Below are 22,835 nucleotides of genomic sequence, written 5' to 3'. Positions count from 1 at the left end.
ACCAGTACAGAAATTTTAGCTAAGAAGGCTCACTCTTAACTTCCTTTCTAAGCAATTGAGCTGAAGATGTGGTATGGACAAATCTAGTGTTTCTTAAAAGAAGAACAGTTGAGAGGCCTATAGTATATTTTGGAGTAGGTAAATGAAATCTCAGAGAAGATGTTCATTAGCATTCTCTTATTTAGAGCGTAAAATTCCTCCACCTTTCCAGGGGCATTTCTTTTCACCTTCTATTGCTGCAAAACTTCAAATGCACATGGGGCTGGTGAAAGCCTTCCCAGGCCTTCAGTGCAAGTACTGGTTTTGAAGAGCTAAATTTTAAACCCAAGCAGAAACTTGCATGCACAAGCAGAATCAACCAGTAGGTGGCATTGGTGATAATTGCTAGTCATTAAAATGCAAATAGCAAAAGTACATTTAACAATCCTGCATTACATTAAGGAACTACTGTATTTTGGACAGCAAGAATAATGCACTTCTCTTAATATACAAATTAATTCAAATTCAAATAAATAACTCCTTTAATATTAAGAGTCTGTTAAATAATTTCAGGAATATCCTAGTTGTGTTTGGCCCTGTGTGTTATGTCTCAGACATTTGGTCTAAATGCATAATAAATGCATGGTTAGTAGTCCTGACCTCTAGACACCTAAATATGTGGTCATCATGCTCTCTGAACAATGCATGATTAGTGTCAAACTGAAATAGGCCCAAGTGCTCCATCCATGGAGCTCCATCTAAGCAGAGTGTTCTATTCACAGAGGCAGGAACCCTGGTCAACTGGACTCCCTGTTTCCAGTTAGGAGCCCTATATAGAATCACAGAGTTGACAGAGACCACAAGGGTCATGCAGCCCAACCCCCTGCCATAGAAGAAGACACAGTCAAAGCATACCCAACAGATGGCCACCCAGCCTCTGCTTAAAAACCTCCAACAAAGAAGACTCTACAACACTCCAAGGCAACATATTCCATTGTTGAACAGCTCTCATCATCAAGATGTTCTTCCTAAAGTTTAGGTGGAATCTCTTTTCAAAGATGTATGGTGATATAGCAATATACACACCAGTGTCTAGAGACAGAGCTAGCTGTAGTGTTCTTGAGAACCTCAATCCCACATTTAGTATAAACAGAATGGAAATTGTCAAGCCCAAATTTGCCTTGACATTGTGTCAGGCTTGTTGTTTATTTGTCTGTTCCACTTAGGTTTCAAATAGGTAGAAAGGAGAAGGTTTAATTTCTGCAACAAAATGTGTGTATGGACACACAGACACATTTTTTCCTCACAATCGGTTGCTCCAAACACTTTTATCCCCGCCTGGATCTATGACTAAGCGACCTAGATGATGGAGAAAATCTTTCAATCACCTGAAGATAGCAGAAATGGAATAGTATAGATGCCCTTACTCACTTGCTGTTTGGTAGAATTCTAAGATATAGCCACCTTAGTCGGTAGAATTAGTATGTAGAGTGATCTTGTAGCACCTTTGAGGGTAACTGGAAGAAAGAAGTTGACAGTATGAGCTTTCATAGACTACAGTCTACTGCCTCAGATTTAAATGCACCAAATGCATCTCAGGAAGTAGACTTAAGTCTATGAAAGCTCATGCTGCCAACTTCTTTGTTTCATAGTTTTTTATGGGTTTTTTGGGCTATGTGGCCATGTTCCAGAAAAGTTTCTTCCTGACGTTTCGCCAGCTTTTCTAGAACATGGCCACATAGCCTGAAAAACCCACAAAAAGCTATAGATGCCGGCCATGAAAGCCTTCGACTTCTTTCTTTCAGTTAGTCTCAAAGGTGCTACAAGATCTCTCTACCACTTGCTATTTAGCATCTATGTATAAGCCACTGCAGGAAATTGAATGGAGATTTTGAGTACACAGTCATCAAGTACAATCAGCAGATGACACCCAGCACAATCAGTCCTTTCTGTCTCAGTCCAAGGAAGCCATCTGGGTACTGAACCAATATCTCAAATTATTAATATGGATGAGCTCCCACTACCCCTGGCTTATAAAAGTGTAATCTAGAAGAGATACAGATGTTATTGTCCATAGAATGGCAGACCAAGTAACTTGAGTTCATCCTGTTTGGATTGGCCTCCCCTTGAAAATCTATGTTCCTAGTTTAGATGTAAAAGTAAAGGTAGTCCCGTGACATGAATTTCTAGTTGTAACCAACTGTAGGGGGCAGAGCTCATTTCCAGTACTATGCCAAAGAACCAGGGTTGTCCAAGGACTACTCCGGTGGTCATGTGACCAGCATGACTGCACTTAACGCTCTTACCTCCCCACCAAAGTAGTGCCAATCTATCTACTTGCATTTGCATGCTTTCAAACTACTAGGTTGGCAGAAGCTGGGAATAGTGACAGGAGCTCACCCCATCATGCAGCACTCAGACCTTGAACTGCCAAACTTCCAATGTCAGAATTGGCATCTTAACCATTAAGCCACTGCATCCCCAGTTTAGATGTACCCCCCTCCAATTTACTCTTGGATGTCCAGGTTGCTCCTATGATGTGTGTACTTTTGCTCTACAAAGACCTGTGCATGAGCTATGCCTGTTCCTAAAAGTATCATATTTGGCCATGGTGACACATAACTTAGGGGCTAAACAGACCGATGTTTAACACTGACCTCAGGGCAGAGTGGGGGTATGGCGTCTGCATGCCTCAATGCTACCCCGACTCTGGCATCACACCACACACCTGACCGCACAGTGGGGGGCACCACAGCCCTCCTTTGGCACAGTATTTAGACACGCTGCACCAAAGGAGCACCAAAAAGCCACCATCATGGAGGCAAAGGCGCCTTTTTGCTGGTGCTAAAAGGAGCAGCATTTTGCCATTCTTTTTAGAGCTGGCAAAGTGCCGGATTGGGGCTGTGGCATGTGGTTGCCACAGCCCCGATCCAGAGAAATTTTCACTATCCCAATGTCCCCTAGGGCCATGTAAGGACCATGAAAGTCCTCCATTCCCCACTTCCCAGGCAGCACCCTCTGCAATTGATATGGGGGGGGGGGTATCTTCACCTGTTACTCAGGAAGCAACTGATTGACATTTTCACCCCACCAGGGATCCTGCTTCTGTGAAATCATTTACAGGAGGAGGTGGAAAGGGCAGGCAACTGCTTCCAAGGAAACAGGCTGCTTGCAGTGGCTGTTTCCTGGTAAATGGGGATTGCGGGTGGTCAAGCTGGGATTCACTACATAGCACCATAACTACCCAATTTATCTCCCATACAAGAAACCAGCCAATGTTTGTAACTGGCAGTTTTCTGACATATACCTGCTATACCTGTCATATTTGCTTTTAATACATTGTTGCTTAATATGTTGGTTGTTATATATACGGCTTGGATCTATGACTATGAACCCTAGTGGCACATGGTTAAATGCCAGTACTGAAGTCAAACTATTGTAAATTTCATTCTTCAGAGCTCCAGGTTGACTCAGCCCTCCTTCCTTTCATAGATCAGTAAAATGAGTACCCAGCTTGTTGGTGGCAACTGGCTTACCGGTCATAAACTGATTTGAGAGTGCTTAGCACTATAAAGCAGGATAGAAATGTAAGTGCTATTGTTATTGCTATTATTTGAAGGACCACATCTCCCTATATGAGTCCATTAGAGTATTAAGATCATCTGGAGAGACCCTACTCTCTGACTAACCACCCTCTTCTACTCACTTGGTGGAAGTAACTGCTTCTGTGGCAGCAGCTTCCAGATTTTGGAACTCCCTCCCTAGAGAAGCCAGAACGGCCACATCCTTGCTCTCCTTCCAACAGCAGGTCAAAGATTTCTGTGCTGCCAGGATTTTACAATCTGATAAGTGTTGGGTTTTTAATGTGGTGCAGTGCTGTTTTTAAGTTTTTAAAGAGTTTGTATATAGCTTTTTAAATACTAAATTTTATTGATTTAAATGTAAAAGCAGTTTACAAGATTTCACAGAATATACAAACATACAAGACGTTAACAATACATAAGAGGCAGTAATACAGACTGGCACTTTGTGCCAGCCTGACTGCGGAATAAGGCTGAGTGTTCATATGCTCAAAGCCCTTCTTCCTCCACCAGGGCGCCATATTAGCTCACACCCATTTACATGGGGGCGTGCCATGATGACGTCCCTCGTGTGCAGCGCCCAAATGTAGTTATTGATGCATTTTGATATTATTAAGGTTTAATGTTTTAACTCATAAATTGTTTAAGTGTCTTTAAATCTTATATTTATATTTTATATAGACTTTTGTATGAGTTTTAACGTATTGTTTTAAATATGTTGTTGTCATGCCCAGCCTGGAGGATGGCTTGGAAGACTCAGAGGATGAGCTAGAGCCCCTGGGACCTGAACCTGTAATGGAGGAGCTAGAGGCTGGCCCTAGTTCTACTGGAGCAGAGTCTGTGGCCCCTCCAGAGGTTCAGCAGTCAAGTTTGCCTGGTGCTGAGGCTGTGGACATGGAGGAGGATCTGGGCAGTGTGCCTACCTTCAAGGAGCGTCAAGCAGAAAGAGAGGGCCTTCGAAGATCTCGGAGGCTTTATCAGAAGCGTGTTCGTAATCAGACACAGCTGAAGGCCAGCTCCTTTGCCTTCTTAAGCACCTGGAGCATGTGTGGTTCTTTGCCAGTGGATATCTTTTAGAGGAAAGACTCTGTCTCTGGCTCCTTTGGCTTCTTGTCTTGACTACCCAGAAACCTTGACCTTGGACTGCTTTATTGACCTGCCTATCTGTTACCCTGAACCTCGGACCGTCTGACAATTCTCTTGGTAATCCCTTTTGTTAGAACTACTGTGAATCTCCAGGACTGTGTAGCTTACACTGACTTTGCTGTGCTGGGAGGGGGTTTGTTTGTTTGAGAACTAGCTGCCTTATCAGCCCTTTGGCTGCTTTCCCGGACAGTTGTTAGCTGCCTTGAGTCTCATTATTAGGGGAAAGGTGAGATGTAAATGTTTAAAATTATTTTTTTTAAAAATGATATTGATTTGTTGTTTTTATGTCTTTTATTTTTGTTAGAACCTTGACATTTTATACGGAAAAGATGTGGTATAAATGTGAAAAACCAAATACACTTGTAAAAATATGTTCATGTCTTGTGATACATATCCATCTCCATGCTTTATCTGTGTGAATGGCACATCAGGCACATTAATGAATATGGCCATGTGAATAAATGAAGATCTACATTCATTGGCCTTTAAAAGGACAAACAATGTGGGTCAGAAACCTGTATCAACTACTTATTAAGTACACTTAACTCAGGGGCAAAGCAGACACACCAAAAGGAGTGGCCCCCATCGCTCCAGGACAAGCTGCTGGCAGGAGCAGTTTTTTTATCACTCCTTTTCTCAGCAGCTTCTCCTTAGCTGGTCTCAGAGTGGCTTCCACTCACTTCAGGAGTATGCATCATCTCATCATGATCCCAAAGCAGTCAGAAGCTGCCATATTTGGCCTGTCTGTTTCGGGCCCAAGTAACCTCTCCTGGTCTGAGCCCTACTTTAAACCTTATAGAAACATCATTCATGTCATTCACTCCTGCTCCAGTTGCTGACAGAATAGGGCTATATCTACACAGAAATAATGCAGTTTGATTCCATGTTAAGTGCTATGGATCCATCCTACAGAATTCTGGGATTTGTAGCTTTTTGAGACAGCAGTACTTTTTTTTTAATACAGAAATGTTACCACCTCATAAAACTACAAATCCTAGGATTCCATAGGATGGAGCTACAGCACTTAAAATGGTTTCAAACTGCATTATTTCTACAATGTAGATGCACCCTCAGAACTTCTGTTTTAACTTACAACTAGGATATAAAAACAAGTGTTTTTGAACTACAGCTCTTTGAATTCCAGAGCCTTTACAGACTCTTTCATCACTTGCTATCTGAACTTTGTAGCATGGAGATGTCAAAGACTGGAAACATTTGCTCTGCTACTATTGAGCTACTGCCTCTTCCCACAGTAGCTTTCAGGAACTGATGAAATTACATGGATGCAAGTAGATGATATGTGAAAAGTCCTGAACTGCACTGTTCAGTTTCATTAGGTTAAAATCCTGCTCTGTTTAGTTTGCCAATTAAAAGTTTAAAATTTCTTTCTATAAACTTCTTAGTGCTTACTAGAGAACTTAGGTCAAATCTTTGTATCCACATCCTGTCTAAGGACATGAAGATTTTCCTCAGTTCTATCCTGTTATTGTTCCACGGGGGTGTCCTAGCTCTTTTTTCTGCACTGACAAAAAGGATTTGAGAAATTTTGAAACTGAAGCACTTACATTTTGCCATATTTTCCCCCTGTCACAACAGCAGAACTGCACTGTCTTAGGCACTAAAGAACTGCAGCACCTAAAAAAGAATCACGCACATTAATGCATCAAGATTTCTTCTTGGGATGCATTTCTTAAATATATAAATGAATGGATAGCTGACCAGTGCAGCAAAGTGCATGTATGTAATGGTGTACAAAAATGCCCAAGGTCAAATCAAGCCTGAATTCTCTATACAGGCCAAACTGATTAAACTGAGGCTATTCCACTTTTGACATATCAGGAGATGACATGGCTGATTGGAAAAAACAATAATTCTTGGTAATATGAAAGACAGTAGGTAAAGAAAGAGACCATATTACAATTAGACAGACACAATCAAGGAAACCACAGTCTTGAATTTGCAAGACCAAGCAGGGCCGTTAAAAACCAGGTGTCTTGGCAGTCTCTCATTCATAAGGTCACTATAAGGAATGTGACATAAAAGCTATTGACTACTACAACATTTTTTTTTTAAAAAAGCAGCCCACCTCTCTAAAGAAAAAGAGAAATGGGACAAAACCACATTTATGTAAAGCTCTAAAATCTCAGGGAAATACTGGATCAGAAGTAATGGCTCAACATTATTAAGAAATATATAATCCCTTATTGGAGCATTGTTCACATCATCTGAAATGTAGCTCCATGGTGAAGCCTCGTGCTTCAAATATGATGCCAACCTGTTATGTTCCTAGGAAGAGTCCTAGGAAGTGTAAACTAGTGACAGTGCTCAGACATCTGAGAGTCCTAGGCCACTTCAAATAATTATTTCAGTTTGTAGGATGGATATAGTTGAAGTACATCTAATGAATAGATTAGATTTTACATATCTTTTGTTGTTGTTCTGCACCTTAAAGTTGTCTCCAGTTTATGACAATCCTATGTGGGGTTTTCTGGGCAAGATTTATTCAGAGATGGTTTGCCATTATCTTCCTCTGACAGTTCTTGGCAATCTCCCATCCAGACCTGACCCTGCTTAGCATCTGAGATCACATAGGATCTAGGTTCATCAGGGTGTTAAGGCAGTGGTCCCCAAACAAAGCCTTTATAGTCTGGGATTCTGGAAACTGAAGTCTAAAATCCCTTAGAGCACAGTTTGGGGACCACTGTGTTAAGGCATTGTTTTGGATAACTTATAATTGGTCAAACTGTGGCCCCAGGACTGCATGCCGCACCAGTTAAAAGTGGAATCATAGTAATAGAAGTCTGTAGTATGCAAGGGCCCTAGTCTTTCACCTCCCTAGTATATGTAGTACTCCTCAACTAGTATTTTGCCTTTGGGTGGACTGAAAAGCCATATTCCACTGTGAGTATCAAAGTAAAATTTGACTGCCAGCCAGGCAACATCTTGACTTTTACCTAAAGAAGTAAAATGTCTTGGGCCAGACATTTTTGTTGAATTTGATTCATTGTTCTGTTACCTTATTTTAACAGAGTTCCTCCATGAACATGGAATCCTGCTATTTCCATCTCAGGCTTCCTCTCCATTCCAACAAACTGGATCAGATTTAGAGTCAGTGAAGGTATTGATATATTGTGAAATTGGAGGCAATTATACAAATTCGCTGTCCCTTGAAGAAAAAAAACCGCATGCATGACTGAACAAGTAACAATCAAAATTTGTTCCAAGAATTCAGTAATGATGAAATGAAATCAAAGTGGCTAGTCCACATTCTTCCTTAGTAGGTGGATGTTGAAGCAAATATGACATTGATATGGAGTCATCCCAGACATGAAGAATTTACCAATCTGATGAAGCGCTCTGTGTAATACAAGGTTTGCATACTTTTAACCCCAGCAATAGATGTGACAGATATTTCCTTAAACGATCAGTCTTTATTTGCATAAATGGATTTTTGACCCTCTGTACAATAATCTGCAAGTCAATTTTCTGGTTGCTGAAAAGAGTTCTTAGACAGGCAATGAAAGTGTTACTTCATAAGATTCTGGCATTTTTATAACTGCAGCATCTATCTTTCACATCAAAGACAAAGAGTTCACTTCAAAGACATTTTAACAATAGCTTCTAAAGCTTGATATCTCATTGTTTACAGTAAAAACTGCCCGTGAAGATCCTTTGCATGCCTTGTGTCTTTTCATCACCAGCACAGCACAGGGTTTCAAATGATGTTTATCAGAATCTCAAGTTGAGTTAGCATATTCAGATTTCAAGGCAAAGGTCAGTCATATCCTCTACTTTTAACTGAATATCATACTGTGTTAGGAACTATTCAGGAGAACTCAAAATCTGACAGATGATTTATTTCTCCATTCTTGAAGCTTGATTGGTTATTTGCAGAATTGTTAAACTGTTTTTGGCACAGGAGACTCCAGATTTGGGGCAATGCAACATTTTAATAAGTTTTAAACAGTCCAGTCCATATTTCAGATTGAGACATATTTTTAAACTGTAAAAAGATACTTTCTGGTCATAATTAATCACTCAGTGGCAACTACCACACTGTTGAATTAATGCAATTTGCCACTGCTTTAACTGCCATAGCTCCATTCTATGCAATCCTGTAATTTATAATTTGTTATGGTACCAAAGCTCTCTGGCAGAAGCCTAAATATCTCATAAACTACAAATACCAGAGTTCTATAGCATTGAGTTATGGCAGTTAAAATGATGACAGACTGCATTAATGCTATGGTGTACATAAATGCAACCTAAGACATTTTGAAGAACAAATGAATCAAAAACTGGGGAGCATCCAATGGAATCCATAGAAGAAATCCAAAGCATGTCACAAGATGCTCAAATGATCTACAAGACAATTATATTTTAGCAAGTTATATAGCCCCTTAAGAGTATACACAGGCTGAGACATGATGAGCTTTTTTATTATTAATAATAAAACAACCACCTTTGACCATCTTGGGAGGAGTCTCCAGTTTCTTCTGTGGGTAATTTTGAAGGACTATCTTGTAAATAACTTTTCTCTTGAGTGATTCATCATGGATGCCAGAGAAGGTCTCTTGATTTGCTCAATATCTTTGTAATGAATTTTGACAGAAATACTTCCTCTAATTTCAGCTTTTTTATCTTCCTCAGTCTTCTCCTTGACTTGGTGGAAATCCTGATCTTAAGAAATGGCCTGTTTTAAACTGTGATCTGGTTTACCCATCCTGTTTTATCCTATGACTTATTTCTACCAGTGTGTCAGCACTCCTAACATCCTTAGATCCTAAAGGCAAAAGTAATGCAGACAACATGGCAAAATGTTTGGCTCACATGTGAAAGCATATCTGAAGGTGGTTGGGTCTACATATCTGAATAGTTGAGGATACACCTGTGGCTCATGCATCATCCTTTGTTGAGCCATTACTCCATTATGCATTAGGAATGTTTGTAAAATAATAATGTCTTGTGATTATTAGGGTTTTAAAAAATATTTTTGTTTCAAGTCTACTTTCAGTAATAGCAAATATACTACAAATTTTAAAAATCAGTATATATTTTAAAACATTAGAGGTACCTATACATGCCAATGTAATCTAATTAGAATGGGGCAAAGTTTGCACTGGAGCTTGCCATCTATGGCTTTTTACCAATCCAGAGTAAGCATTTCAGCAAGTTCAGGTTGCAATTAACTGTGCCACTGTTGTTGTGTGCTGCCTTTTTAAGCAATAAGCCCAATAGGCCCTCAGCACGACTAGGCCATGAAAACGTTCACTCTTGGGCAGAACCTAGTAGAAGTAGATGCTAATATGATCAGTTGGGGACTCAATCATCGCCTGAAAAAAAATATGAACCATCCTAGGCCTATATGGCTGTACTAGCAAGCAGGGAAGTTTGTTAAGTAGTTATGTTGCCTAATCAAGGTGTTGCTCTGTGTTCTGAGAAATTTTAATAATGAACTATAAGTTCATAAATATATACATAGACTAAGATTCTGTATGAGTGCAGGTATAAATCTACACCAGTGTTCTTCTGTTGAGTTTCCTCTTCTGCCCATGCAGTATATCTCCATAACCAATCCACAGTGGGAGCAAGGGAAAAGCTGTCACCCTCCTGGACCATCACCATAGTCAGAGGATGTGCAAAACATTTCTGCCCTCACCAGCCACTGACTGGCCAAGGAGTGCATCCTGATGCCATCAGCTGAGGTTGCACATGGGAATAGTTGAGCAAGGAGGCACTGGATATCCCCTTCCACAATGACCTTAAAAGTACATACACTGACATAATAGGATGTTATACCAATGTATGTCACCACCATCCCAGCTGTTTGCCATATTTAAGAACTATAGTCTTTCAGAAGAAATGAATGCCCCCTCCCCAAAAAGGCCCATTTAGCCTCTAGGCTGTTTTTCAGGCCTCATGCAATTCTGAGAGAGCCATATATCCTTAGAGTAAGGTGGAAATAATGGGAGAACATTACCACATCTCACCTGTGAAGAGGTGAATGCTCCTATCATAAAAGACATTACACCTATTCACAAAATGTGTTCTTCGGTGTAAAGACAGCAAGATTACGACCTTATGGTCGTTTGTATCTAATATTATCTGTTTGGGTCAATAGCAGGATTATTGCTGCAATGAACACTAAATGAATCTCCTTATATATGTTTCCAATGCCATATAACTCATATCAATAGAAGAAGAAAAACTTACAATAATTAATAAAACATGCCATTTATGCAGTTCGATGCTTTCTTAGCCTTCAGATTTCCCTGTAAAATAGTATTAAAAAGAGATTTGTTGTCCTATATTTCAATGACAGCTGAAGAGACCAAGATAACATTTTTAAAGGATTTAAAGGTGAAAAATCCAATGTAAATAATGTAATACCAGTAGCATTTACAGAAAGCAAAGCTGAATTTCAATTTCCATGGTAACATTTAAGTAGCAAAGATGAGGCTTTTTGTTTCCACGTGTTGCTGTTATTCTTGGATAGCAGATATATACTTTTATTGCCCCAATTTTTTACTTTCAAGATTACCACGACAGGCCATTGTGAGCTGTTGTGTTGTTAAGATTAGGGGAAAACTTGTGTCTTTAAAAATATGTTGTGTAGTATTCAGCAAAGAAAGTAGAAAATTTTCATTCAGGTCTCAACTGGATGCCTTGAAATATTAAGAGTTTCCATTTCTTTTTGTTTTGATTCTATGTTTGTATTATAGGTTTTGGACTCAGTTCTCTCTCTTGGAATATACTGAGTTTGTTTCCTTCCTTCCTTCCTTCCTTCCTTCCTTCCTTCCTTCCTTCCTTCCTTCCTTCCTTCCTCCCTCCCTCCCTCCCTCCCTTGTATCCTTCCTCTTCCTTCTCCCATGGATCATGTGTCATACCCAACAATTTCCAAAATTGTTTTTCACCAATTTCCACTGAGCTTTTTTTTTTAAAATTCAGGAGTACTAAGGTATTTAGCAATATTACACTGATTAAGCATTAGGATAATTTTGTTCTAATGCTGAAGTTCCTTTTTCCTTTGCTTGAACTGCATTGAATCTGTGTCCTGGAAAAAAATAGTTGTGTTTACTTGGTGGCCATCTTTACTGGGTCCAAGACATGGGGAGGAAAGGGTGCTGACCTAAATCAGTTGCGTAGCAGGGACAACGTCTTAGAAGGAGGCTATTACATTTTTTAAAATGCATGTTGTGACTAAAGACAGAAGTTATGTCATGTCTAGATTAGCTCTGAGAGTGACAGACAGGCTGAAAAACATGTCAAAAAAAGTTATTCTCAGAATACCGATAGCACTGACACATTTCAAATTTCTGCACAATCTTGACATATTTGCACATATCTTCATAGATGTGATAGAGCCCAGAATAGAAATGATACAGAATAATACAAAAAAGGGTCTTGGAAAAAGATGAGCATCATCACAAACTAAATCATTCAAGACTGGCCACAGGCTTTTGAAAAAATTGCTCCATAAATAATCATGCTCAAAAGTTGTTATGGGGCCATCCAGTGGTGGCTAGTGACTCACATGTCAATACAGTGGTGGATCCATTTCCATTTTGGGGAGTTTTAAAGGAGCTATCCAAAGTTCTGAAGCTATTTGAGGGACCTTGGAGAAGCCTAGATTACAACATGAAGTGATTCACAACTCCAACATTATCAGAACCACTAGCCAGCATTGGGATCATCAAAATGACTTTTCTTCTGTTGGCCTCCTGGCCTGGACTCTCAGCCAAGAAAACAACTAAATTTCAAGGCCGAGAACATATTTAATTTTAAAGCAAAACTGAGAGGATTCCAGAAATCATTAATACACAGAATTTATATCCCTTCACCTTAACTTTTTTTTAAGGTGATGTAGTTAGAGCATTAAAGTGGGATTTGGCAAATCCATGTTCAAGGATCCACTGAGTCATGAAACCTAACTTACTGCACAGGATTGTTGTGAGGCTAGAAAGAGAAGCTGTGAGCTCATTGGAAGAAAGTCAAAATATAAGCACGACATATAAATAATTGGAACTGGCTACTTTCTTTTTTCTTTCTTGTTGTTTTGATTTTGAGAATGCATCATTTGACCACAGATTAGGGTCAAGAAAGATGATTTCTTTTTCCAACTATTGTTTCCAAGCTTTGACTCACAGCCCAGATGAGAGTGTATCCATCTTGTATCTATGGACAGTGTGAATTAGATTTGAGAGATAGACATGACTAAGCTACAAAACATGACCTTTGCCTCTCACTAAATATTTTAAAATGGAGAGGAGTCTGGCTTAGAGCCAGTGTTGTATAGTCGTGTGAGTGTTGGACTAAGACTCTAGAGACCAAGGTTCAATTCCCTGCCTGGCAATGAAACCCACTGGGTGACCCTGGGCAGATCACATGATGTAAGTCTCAGGAGAAGGCAATAGCAAACCACCTCTGAAAAGATCTTGCCAAGAAAAACCCCATGATAAATTTGCCTTAGGGTCACCATAAATCAGAAACCACTTGAAGTCACACAACAACAACAATTCCATTTAAAGCCACCATTATGCCAAAGGCCTTCAAGGACTGCCTCTAAAGACTACTTTTATTTTATAATATTTAAAGTGAAAAGGAAGACTTGGATATTGTTATGACCAAAGAAACGTATCAAACTGCCTGATTTGTAGTGCTTTTACCTTCTTTTCCTCTCTTTTTCAGTAGCATCAGTGTGTGTGTGTTGTTCAGAACAAAAAGGGGCCACCATTTTGGACACAATTATTGTTATAATAACATAGGGACTCAAAGTAGCAATTTCAGAACGTGCACATGTTTAATTCATTATGATTCAAATACTTTGTCATTTAAATTTAACAGATCCACCCGCACAGGAGAATTTGATAGCTACAAATAAAGTAAAGCATCACCATTACCAAAGGTTAATTCAGCACAGTCAAATATTTTATTCTACAGAGGTGGATGTTAATAGCACAAAACAGGTGCTCACAATATTTCTGAACCAAGGTTCAAAATAAATAGACCAGGCCTTGAGTCCATCTGCAGTATTATTCTATTACATACATTCTGTTGTTAGATCTGTTTTGTTTTTGTTTTTCAGTTTTTGCTTATTTCCAGTTCCTATCTTCAGTGTGGAAAAATTAGTAGTAGCAAACTGAATATAATAATATTAAATTAAGTATCAGAAAATATATAACATAATATTATAATATAAAATTAAATAGTATAATATAAAGTTAAGTTAATAATATTTATATTAAAATAATATAATTTATAATAAATATATGGTATATATAAGTTACCTGTAATTTATACCTGAAATGTAATTTTTGACTCCTCCCCACCTTTTGTTGTCTTTTCTTCCTTGAATCGAGTGCACATGGTCTTTTCCTAGAACTGACCCAACAGCATCAAAGGGTCTTCAGCTCTTTAAAAAGGCATTGGTGTATTGTTCAGACAATAATTCCTGCTTTTCATAGATGGCTCATCTTTACATGATTTCATGTTGCTGCTATCTCAGCCACCCATGTGAACAATTTTGGATTTTGGAGTATTCTGGATTTCAGAATTCCAGATAAGGGAGACTCAACCTATACGTATTTTGCCCTATGTGTGCAACTCCCCTTGGTGTTGCTGGTGTGGACAACAGAAATGTTTTTATGTTAAAGATGGCATGCTGAGCAAAGACCCTTACAGGTTTGTTGTACATGAGTGCTACACTAGGGAATGTGTACATGGGTGCTGCATTGGGGAATGCTGCCTTTTGGATGTTTTTAGGGTGTTTGGGCACTGGTTATCTTCAATACGATCTGCTATGTTTAAGCTGGGCAGTTCACATCCAAATGTGTTCTGCCTCTAATATCACTTCCTTCAAGCCTTACATTTATGATTGCTTGTTCCTTTTCAGCAAGGCACAAAGGACAAGAGAATGCCATGTTACCTGATATGAATCCCATCCCACTGGTGATCACTATATTCAGGCACAGCCTCAGCAAATATATCTTTCTCTAGGTCATGTCTTGTTTCTTCTCCATTGTGTTTCAGCACCACTAAAAGCAAAACACTAGTGTTCAAACACATCAAGCACACTAAACAGCCATGAGTTTTTGCACATGCCTCAGACACTGGTACATCAGTTTTCATTTACTGTAGGGTGTTATTGTTGTTGTTGTTCTTTTGAGTTTTGTTAATTTTTTATATTTGACAATTTGTTCTGATCAATTTGTTCTGAAAGAACTACCAAATTAAAAAAACAGCTAGTTTAATCCTGCAAGATGATTGCATAGATTGGAAGGTGGCAATGGTATAACACTGAGATCTCTCAATACAGTACATAATTCTTAAGAAACCTTCTGCTTTGATAACTCAGGAGAAGAGACAATCTATCTGTTCGCCCCTTTTCACTTGCTGCCCCTCACTCCTGGAACCTTCTTCCTCCGCAAGCAAGAGCCATCACTTCTTTAACCAGCTTCAAAACGGAGTTGAAAACCATCCTGTTCAGAGAAGCCTTCCCAGGCATTGCATAATTGTCGCTTATTATTTGATGTTCTTTTGGTACCTGTTTATCGAACCATTTCCTGTATTGCTATGTACTGTATATGTATTATCCTACTTGTGAGTATGTATTTTTCCCTGGAAGAAGATTAACCATCCATTATGAAGCCAAGCCCTCCCTCCAGTTCATCTGCCTTGGTCCAGGCCCCGGAGGTAGAGAGGAACTGCTGGATCTCTTACCCTTTCCTTCCACCACTCCCTTCTCCTTTTGTGTCATGTCTTTTTAGATTATAAGCCTGAGGGCAGGGAACCGTCTAATTAAAAAGATTGTATGTACAGCGCTGTGTAAATTTACAGCGCTTCATAAATAAAGGTTAATAATAATAAAACCAGCCATATAACACCGGTGCTGAAAGACCTCCATTGGCTGCCCATTCGCTTCCGAGCTCAATATAAGGTGTTGGTGATTACCTATAAAGCCCTAAATGGCTTGGGCCCAGGATACCTAAAGGACCGCCTCTCCCCGTACATTCCGCCTCGCACCCTCAGAACATCTGGGCAGCAACTACTGAAGGTGCCTGGGGCTAGGTTAGCCTCCACCGCACGGAGGACATTCTCCACGGCTGCCCCAGCCCTTTGGAATACGCTGCCCACTGAGCTCCGCTCGTCTACCACCCTGGCCCAATTCAGGAAGGACCTAAAAACCTTCCTGTTTCAACAGGCATTCCCCGAATAAAATCCTATGGGCCTCCCTCCTCTTCCGTGGCCAAGAGGTTGGGCTATGGGGCTTTTTGTCTGTTATTTTATTGTATGGTTTATGTTTTTGTATTTTAATCTTTTTGTATTATATGGCTTGTTGTTTTTAACCCTGTTGTAAGCCGCCCTGATCGTAGGAAGGGCGGGATATAAATAAAAATTTTATTATTATTATTTTATTAAATAATAATGTGGATATTTTAGGATGGATCTAGTTTCAATAGTAATGCTAGAACAAGGGCAAGGATTGGCCAAAAGATTCAAGGTGCATTTTTATTTACTTTTTCTTTCTTTCTTATTTATCTGTTTCAGGCCTTTTAACCCCTTTTTTATTTTTTAAAAAAATCTTCAAAGTGACTTTAAAAGCAAATTCATTGAAAACTTTATTAAGGCTGAAGAATCCTACTGTTCATGACCTAGAACAGGGATAGGGAACATATAATCCCCTAGACTAGTACTAGCCAAAACGGTGGACCAGTATTGGACTGTTGGCCACTTGTCCCTGGAAAGTTTCCAGGTAAGAAAGAAATAACTGCAGTGAATGGGCACACATATGGTGCTGGTCTCTGGCACACTTATAAGTCTCCCACATCAGATAACCTGGGAAACACTGCTCTAGATGTTATTAGACTGCAACTCTTACCTGTCACCAGTGGCTGATCAGGCAACAGCTGATTTGAGTTGCAGTTCAGCAATGTTTAGAAGGCCATGCAACCAGCCATACACATAGAAGCTAGGTTTCTGTGTAAAAATGTGTACACGTTTTATAAATGAAAAAATAAATAGTGTTTACAGGTCTACTTGCTGATTTTAGGGTATTCATGGTCCTGAGCATCCTTTGCACAGAGAACCAGCTCAATGTGCTTCTTAAAATTCACCCTGAAACAAAGTGACCCCACCACCACCAAATCTTCCATTATGCCTTCCATTACGGTAGCATGCCATTTTTAATCCTCTGCCATAGAGATGTTTTCTTCAGGATGCCCTCTTTCTTGTCCTCTTGAACTCCAGGCTCTTTCTACAAGGTCAGTTTGCTTTCTCTATCTGTGGCAACTGCTAATGTAGGAGGGACAGATGTATTCAAGAGGGCTGTGTTTCCTGCTAATCTCAGGCAGGGGGCTGCAATGTTCAGGAAACAAGCTTGGTCTTCTGGCGATTTCAAAATAGACTTCAACTGATGAAGGATTTATATTGCCCTCCCCCACCATCACCAACATCAAATAAAAAGTACAAGGGTATATATTTCCTTGCTGCTCTTATGCCACTTGCATTGAAGCAAGAACCATTATTGTAATACTTGTCATCTGTCGCATCGAGACCACCTTAAAAGTAAGTAAGGCGCTTTTGTTTGCCCTGTGGATCATACATTTCAGTGATGTATGCAGCCAAAGGAGCGGTGCGGTTGAGAGCATAAGAATAAATACATTGCTATAGCTCTGATAAATACATTTCAGAACATAAAAGAAAGACAGGGAAGGATGCCCAGTTTATCACCATTGTGCTAAAGCTTAGTAGTGCTGGCACAGGAGAGAAATGTTAGGATTTTGTCCCCTGACACAACCAGTGGACAAGATATTGCAGAATGCTTCTGGGTAGTTACGTCAGTCATGCTACTAAGGTCCATAAAGTTTTGTACTGCATTTCTTCAAAACATTTCATCTATTGTTCCCTGTAGACATGGCATCAAATAAAAGGACTGTTCTGACCATTGTGGGAGCCTCTGCATTCTTTCTGGTATGAGAAGTTACTTAGTTCAGTTTGTCGATTTAAGAATCCAAAAGGTCACCTCCAAGCCATTCTTGTTGGAAATGAGCAATGCACAAATGATACATCATGTAAGGTCATTCATTCACTTTCAGTTGCATATGTGAACAACCTGACCATGTATTGAGAGAACAGCATCTGTGATGGTTGCTTTGTACCTGCAAGTCTTCAGTTGATGTTACAGTTATCATCTAGTAAATATAAGTGCATCAACAAATGCAAAATATTACTACAGTTGACTTCATTCTTATAATAACAGTCCTCCAGTGCAATCCCATACATGTCTGCTCAGTCCCATTGGGGTCAGCGTGGCTTAATCTTGGGTAGATTGACACTGGATTATATCTTAATCTTTTCAAATGCTCCAACTGTTATTAAATGTTATGAATGCTTTTAATCATAAGATTTCTAGCTATAAATCTGTTCTTAAGTTGCCTTCTGAAACTAGAAGAAATGTCTATTTCTGCAGATGAAGCCTATACACATCTACTCCAAACTAAATCCCACTATGCTCAATGGTCCTCCCTTGCCCCTGGCAAAATATGAATTGGATTGGAGCCCAAGTGTTGTAAATGTGCCAAGTTTTATAACTGTTATTGCTGCTGTTAATCTCAAGATTTAAAATTACATTCCCTTCTGAAATCAGCTGAGATACATAATCATGTAGTAACTATCCTATGCTTGTTTTCTCAGAGGTAAATATTACCATGTTAACTGGAACTTACAGTATTCCCTAGTAAATGAGCACAGGATTCCAACCTTAATGAATAAGCTGAAAGTCCAAGACATTATCTTTTGAAAACATGTCCCCATCATCAATATTCCTGGAATTAATTAATGTTTCTAAAGTTTGATTCATCAGTGCATTTTCTCAGCTGCTTTTTGTCATGTAAACTTGGCCTGTGGGCTGTGGAAATTGTTTTCTCCTCTGTCAGTCTACCGTTCATTGTAGGCTTTGTAGTACATTATAGAATTGCAGCTTTTCCATTAAGTTCTGGGAGCAGGCATGAGATGTCCTTGAGCACACTCTCCTACAAAAAGAATCACCCTTGCAATATCTTTGTGTTGATTTGATTTATTACTATTACCCTTCCTCCAATCAGCTAAAGTGGAAGGCATTCATCTTTTCTTTTCCATTCACAGCCACCCTTAAAGTTATGTTATCTGGAGAAAGGAGGACACTATAAGGGCCACTAATAATTTCACAGCTCAGGCAGGACTTTAATGTGGATCTCCCATGCCCAGCATTCTAACTACTAAGGCTACTGCCACACTGCAAAATGAATGCACTTTGATGCCACTTTAACTGCCATGGCACAACGCTATGGAATCCTGGTATTTGTAGTTTGTTTTGGCACCAGAGCTCTCTGACAGAGAGGGCTAAATATCTCCCAAAACTACAAATCTCAGGATTCCATAGCATTGAGCCTTGGCAGTTAACGTGCTGTCAAACTGCATTAATTCTACAGTGTGTGTGTGTGTGTGTGTATCTTATATCACAGGGGGTTTCTATATTTAATTATCAATTCATGTTAAAATGTATTTTAAAAACATTATAGTTTAAAGCCTTCATGGTGGATTATGACATAGAAAATCTGTAAAATAAGTACTGTACTCATAAGTGCAGTGTTGCTTAAAAAGAGGAAATGTGGACGGAGCACTTGAAATAAACAAGCAAACAAAGTGAACAAGAGTAGATCCTACCAATACTACCAAGAATAGGGTTGTCTAAGCCAGAGCTATTAGAATGGGTGGGGCAGAGCTACTGGTGACCCATGGTCCAGCAATGGCAATGCAAGGGACCTGTCTGACTAGAGCAATGGCCATCCTTGGCCAGAACCTTTATCTTGTGAATGAGTAGATGGCTAGTCTGATTACAACAACTGCAGTAGCAGCCTATAGAAGTAAACCACTTTTAATTATAGGAAACTGAAAGAGTGCCCAAGGTTAAGAGTTAGCAAAAGAACCATCATCGTTCTACTACTTGGTCTGGCTGTGGACGTTATAATCTGTTTGTCAGCTCACTCCTGAAGTGCAGCAGTTGCCAACACAAGCTTGTGCAGTGACTTTTACAATACCACTAAAAGGGAGGGGGAGTGATGCGTTTGTAACATCTTTCATTTTGTAGAACTGTTTTGAAAGTATCCTCTGTAGACTGAAAACATGAGCACATTTCAATGTTCTTGACCAAGTTCTGAGAAGGGAGGAAGGATCCTGCAAGCTTCCAGCATGCTAGAGAAAATCAAGCTACACAGGGAGTTATGTATTGGACAAAGCTTATGACATCCCCAACTTTTGTTTCTTCCATCTTCCTGTCAATTAACACTTTAAAATGTTCTTGAAATAGTGTCAAGTAATAATGTGAATATATGGTTTAAAAAAACGATGAAAAAATTGGGGTTCTGATTTGCAACGTGCCTCAACATGCATAAGAATCACTCCTCTCCAGAGGCACACTTTCCGCATGAGGAAATCAAAGACTGAGGGAGAAAGGGCATACTTTCTCTGTTCCCATGTTTGGCGGGGGGGGGGGGGGGGGGGCATTGTAACACTTGAAAAGCTATTGTCAAATGCTATATATCTCAGGCTGTCTAATGTGAGGGGCCAGCAATTATTATTTTTTCCAAGGTTCCAGGAACAAGTATCATATTTTTTCCTATTGGCTACAATCTGTTTTTTTCTTTCCTGGAAAACCTAAGGGCTGGGAACTTATCCCTTAGGGGGCATCACTAAGGGATGAGGAAGGGGGGTGCGGGCCACACCAGGTGACATCTTAAGGAGGATTGACATCACTGTTCCCCAAATATCTGCCTTTGGACAGAAATGGGCTGTGGCATTTGCCTGCATGTCTTTAAAATGCTGGAGCTCTGTGGAAGAGAAATTATGTGAGTGGAGTGAGACTCAATGGGAAGAAAAGGGAGAGGCCTCAGGGATTTTAAATTTTAATTTTAAATTTTCCTTAAAAACATCACATCTTTCCAAATTTTCACTTTAACCACATGAAACTAAGTACATGTAAATACATTTAGGCTATGCGTATGATATTGTAAACTTTAAGGGATAATTTTAATTTTGCTAGTCGTTTACATCACAACTATTTCTATTACATTCAGTGATACATAGGAATTATGATTTAAGAGTAACATCACTGAGTACAGAAAGTATTACTAAGGATTCTGAATAGTGTGGTGTGGGAGGAAGGGTGTGACACTATGAGTTACCGCACCAGGTGATGCCAATATGGTCCAGCACACCACCAATGTGAGTAGCACTAATCTAGTTGATATATGTACATGCAATAGAAAACATTTAGTCATATAGCTGTGGCTGCAAATTGCCTTGAAAAGGCCCTACAGGACAGAGGAAAATTCAGAAAAGGAATTTAATAATTTGGTTTCTGCCACCCCAACTCTAGCATGTGTCATATTTCTGTGTGCACATTTATTTTTAGAAGTAAAAATATATAACTTAAATGGTTGTGGCCTAAATACCCTAAAGGCACCAGATCCAGCCTGGTCTTGGAAGCTAAGCAGCGTCAGCCCTGGATAGTACTTGGATGGGAGACCACTAACAAATACCAGGTGGTGTAGACTATATTTAAGAGAAAAGAACTGGCAAAACCACCTCTCAGTTTTCCTTGCTTAAGAAAACGCTAAGAAATGCACGAGGTCACCAAAAGTTAACAGGTGACTTGAAGAAGCACACATACACATTCTTGTGACCCAGCATAGTGTAGCAGGTTTGCGCAATAGAGTATGACTCTGGAAACCAGGGTTTGAATCCCTGATCAGCCATGAAAACCCATTGGGTGACCTTGAAGAAGTCTCCCATGGCAAACACGTTAGGATTCATGTTTGACAGGGAGCACCACACCACACATAAACAAGCTTCATTTTTTAAAATATATATATACCGCTTCATACCGCCTAAGCAGTGTCTAAGGGGTTTACAACTGTAAGCTAATTTGCCCCCAACAATCTGGGTACTCATTTTAGCAACCTCAGAAGGATGCAAGCCTGAGTCAAGCTTGAGCCCTTTTGCTGGTCTTGAACTCGCAACCTTATGGTTTTGAGTGAGTGGCTGCAGTACAGGCATTTAACCACTGTGCCACCAAGGACAAGGGATACCAGTGTTTTTAATACAACATGCAGCATTCTGGTTTTTGAAAAGCTTTTGCAAGAGGATTACCAGCAGTGCTTTCTCATGGTTTACTTTTCTACATGGTGTACTTTTGATTCAGTATGTCATGAAATCACAATATGAATAATTAGTAAAAGATATTACATTACAGATGAACTGAAAGCCCCTATCTCCCCATGTAAGCCTGCTCAAGTCTTAATGATCTTCAGGAGAGGATTTTCTCTTGGTCCCACCACCTTTGCAGGCTTATCTGGTGAGAGCACATGATAGGGCCTTCTTGATAGCTAATCTTAGGCTATGGCCTGGTACAGATGGGCAGAAAGCGCTGTTATTGGACCAAAATTAGGGTTCGGGAACATGCAGCAACCGCACGCTCCCAAACCCTAGCATGTGGCGCTTGTGTCATCATGGCGGCCTCCCAGCCACATGGGGGACGCCATGATGATGCAAGCGCTGTACAGCATCCAGACGCCACTGGCATGAAGTGGCATCATGGCAGCGCCCTTTCCTGTTTGTGGCGCTGCAAAAAAAGCCGCTCTAGGCAGCTCCTTTTTGCCTCCTTTTTGTCAGTGCTGTAGCATGTGGCTGCTGTAGCACCGACTCGGGGCAAAGACGGGTGGCACGAAGCTGCCCATCTGTCGAGCCCCTATGATACTCGCTCTGCTTTATTTCCTTGGCAAGCAAAGACCGTTTTATGTAAACCAGACTTCAACCTTTAATGGGCTGCAGGAAAGGATGTTCTGTAGGGGCACTGTATCTTTTACTATAAGCTGAATGTGTTTCCGTTGTTTTAGATTAAATGTTTAACTGGACCAGTTCTTTAACTTGTTTTTAATTTTTTTAAAAAAACACCATTTTGTACTACAGGTTGAGTCTCCCTTATCCAAAATGCTTGGGACCAGAAGTGTTTGGGATTTTGGGGTTTTTTTCCCCCAGCATACCTGTATTTGCATATACATAAGTAATGAGATATCTTGGCAATAAGCACAT

At 39.8% G+C, this 22,835-nt stretch overlaps 1 protein-coding gene across 2 annotated transcripts in view; it reads left to right on the top strand.

Moving 5' to 3' along the window:
- The first annotated feature begins 17,223 nt into the window (after window positions 1-17,223).
- The window catches only part of LOC121923495 (protein FAM240B-like), a 28,734-nt gene continuing 23,122 nt past the window's right edge, over window positions 17,224-22,835 (top strand). Inside the window, exon 1 of one of the 2 annotated variants that reach the window (XM_042453963.1) lies at window positions 17,224-17,270. The gene's annotated coding sequence lies outside the window, so the exon portion shown is untranslated. The remainder of the gene's footprint in view (window positions 17,271-22,835) is intronic. The other variant, XM_042453965.1, reaches the window with a different exon arrangement.

The sequence above is a fragment of the Sceloporus undulatus genome, chromosome 2, assembly GCF_019175285.1.
Source record: "Sceloporus undulatus isolate JIND9_A2432 ecotype Alabama chromosome 2, SceUnd_v1.1, whole genome shotgun sequence".
Taxonomy (NCBI): Eukaryota; Metazoa; Chordata; class Lepidosauria; order Squamata; family Phrynosomatidae; genus Sceloporus; species Sceloporus undulatus.
This window is presented reverse-complemented; position numbering and strand designations above follow the sequence as displayed.